Below are 3,273 nucleotides of genomic sequence, written 5' to 3'. Positions count from 1 at the left end.
CTTGTTAGTGTTATGAAGACTTCATAGAAGTCCTGGTGGAAATAGTTGGTTAAAGAGCAGAGTTTTGACAGAAGTCAGACTAGACCCACCCCAGTTCCTCTCAAAGTATATTCCAGAAATGACTCCCTTTGACCAAAAACACCCTACATATTGTCCCAGGAAGTGAACAGTAGTTTCGGTGAGTCATAGATGGTGTCATCTCCATCTTACTCATAGATGTCCTGGAAGATCAAGAACTAGGGTTTGAATTGACAGTGAGTACATAACAAACAACATGAAAGCTGGAAGACATTGAACATAAAGCTCATAAACAAATAAAATACTCCTTTTTACGTAGAAAGGAGCAACAGAAAGTATCGGATAGGGAAAAAACACTTTCCATTTTGTGGAGTCTGATTTCATCAGGAAAGCAAGCAACTAATCAATCAATGATTTGTATAATCCTTTAAGAAAATAGACCACTGCTGGGTATGTGAGTAACTAATGCTCAGTTGGTTTGTGTTTGAAGGCAGTAGCAGCAACAGTGATGACACAAATTAATTGCACAGTTTTCAGGAGATAATGCAGAACAGGTAAAGAGAATTACTATACGATTAACATGGTTTCCAATTAAAGTCTCCTGTAGTTACTGAAAAACATTAATTCCTAGCAACTTGGTAATTTAACTTATGTCACTATTTGAGGATGAGGGCAACTTGTAAGTTTACCTATGTGAGAATCTGGAAACACTAGAATGCTTTTCAGACCAAAGGTTGAAATGTCTAAGTCCTTCTTGCTAGTCAGTTGTCACTGAATCTAAAAAGAAAAGCAAGTTTGCAACGGATATTAAGATCCTGAACTAGCTTTATGGGCAATAAGGGCGCTTATACATGAATGCAGAGGCTGCTCTAACACGCTGGAATCCCAGCATGTTGGATCGGACTCAATTGAGTCTTCTGGAGCATGGCAACTGCTGTGCTCCAGCAGCCTCCTGTGATTGTGTATCAGCTTCCCTGTGCTTAAAAATGGCGGCGGAGATGCTTGAACTAAAGCCCATTGAATGAGCTTCAGTTCAAGTGCCCCTGCCACCATTTTTAAGCATGAAGACGCTGGTAACACAAGGTGTGATGGTGCTTATAGATGTAGCTCTTGAAGCTACTCTAATTAAAGTGTGCCCCCCCGCCCAAGCACATGTAAAAGTGCCCTATGAAACTGAGTTTCTAAAATACTGAGGCCATGTATAAAATATTCTGAGGATTGCATGGACAGGTAGGGACTACAGGACTACCAATGATGATATGTCAGCAATAGTCAAAGATTTATGACAGAACTGTAGTTAAATCCATACTAACGAATGAAACTGGTCTTGAATGTAAAGAATGGGCCATACAAGAGACATGGGAGAGATCTAAACATAAAGACGGAAAAAGTAGCAACCCAGGGCCAAAAATTAGCCCCACTGAACATACAAATTTAAAACATAGCAAAAAAAATTATATATCCCAAATTGGGTTCTAGCCAGGATTTCTCTGCTTTTCCAAAGAGTATCACGAATGCTAATGACACTCTCCACAAAGCTGATTACTTTCATTTGTGTCCTTTCTTTATCTGATGCTCATTTACCTGGACAAAAAAGGTCCATCCTTAAATTAAAGTTAGTTAAGATACTTCAACCACTAGACGTTCTTCTTTACGAAAGAATTCTCTTCCTCCTCACTAGTACATACTAATTCAGGGGTGGGCAATTGTTTTGGGTAGAGGGCTGTTTACTGAGCTTTGGCAAGCCATCAAGGGCCGCATGACAGGCAGCCAGGGGCACATAAATAATAATTTTCTAGATTTTTAGGGGCCCCATGGGCCAGATAGAATCGTCTGGCGGGCTGTATCTTGCCCACCCCTGTACTAATTGTGTTATGTTTCCCCAACAGCCCAGTTTCACCCTTTTCTCAGCAGCAATTTGAGCTGGGGCAGAGCAGTGTATGCCATGGCCACTCAGCCCCAGGCTCCAGGTGGCAGCGCTGGGCAGCATTTGGCTGGCTGCAGCATAAAGGTGCTGAAAAGTGAGGAGCTGTGTAGTTATGCAGCATGCAGGAGTCTGGTCCCTGGCTGACTAGGTGTAATTTATGCCTGCAGTCGGTGTCTAAACGTGTGTTTAATGGCAGTAAATTACCCTGGCGTAAAATAGTACAAAATGCAACCTCATGTCTTAGGGTGTTAGCGGACATCAGATGAGTCCTGTTCAATAATTTTGCTGTCCAGGAATCTCTCTAACTATATCAATATTTTGCATTCTTTTTGCTACAGCTGCCTCCCATTATGTTTTTTTTAACCTGTATCATCTTAATCTTTCTATTATTTTCTAGTCCTCACTGGCATTCACAACTGTTCTCATTCTGACGTCTAAATTTCATTAACATGTTTACTCTCTCTCCTGGATTATTAATGAAAAATATCAAATACAGCCAGCCATAATCCTTATGCGCATGCAAAAACAAAAGTAATAAATACTACACGGATTAAAACTGTAATAGTCAACAGTTTTAACTGAGTCAACTAGTAATTTTTTTTATGAGAGCAAATGAAACTGAAAAACATTGCCAATTTTTAAGGTGATATGAACAAATGTGAAAATGCATGACAACTTTGGCAGATCTTCTAGATCTAAAACCTGCATAGCAGTAACTCTAATTTACTTTCTCATGAAGAGCAAAAAATGATTTTAGTGAATACATAGGAAGTTTATTATTTGGGTAGATAACATTTGTGCCTTCTGTGTCTGAATGGCACTTTAGAATAAGTTAACATTTGGTTTACAACACAACAATAAAATTTGTCTTTATTACAAATAAACAAAGCTTTCACACCTCACAATATTGTTTTAGATGCAGGATTAAAATCATTCTAACATGAGGAATTTACCATAAAATTAAAAAGCAAATACATTTAGTAGTCTCACACCTTTATTAAAATATTTTCTTCTACTTTCCAGGCAATGTTAATGTGCATGTTAAACTCTGATTTGTTTTAAGCATGAAACTATTTACATACATTTATTTGTGATTTTTTTAAAAATTCAGAACACCTAATAACTGATGTATGATAATAATAAGTACCAGGAAGATCATATCCTAAAATATTTACCATCTAATCCCAATTTACTGCTTAATGGTTTAATTTAGAAGCTGCACTGGTAGGAATGGAGGTCTGAAAATTATATTGGTTGCAACAGGAAACAAACGTGTTCTCATCTAATAATTGTCTTTATCTACTTTGATTGGTTGCAGTTAATATTAA

This window comes from Alligator sinensis, unplaced genomic scaffold (genome assembly GCF_000455745.1).
Source record: "Alligator sinensis unplaced genomic scaffold, ASM45574v1 scaffold588_1, whole genome shotgun sequence".
Classification (NCBI taxonomy): domain Eukaryota; kingdom Metazoa; phylum Chordata; order Crocodylia; family Alligatoridae; genus Alligator; species Alligator sinensis.
Note: the sequence above shows the minus strand (reverse complement) of the source record.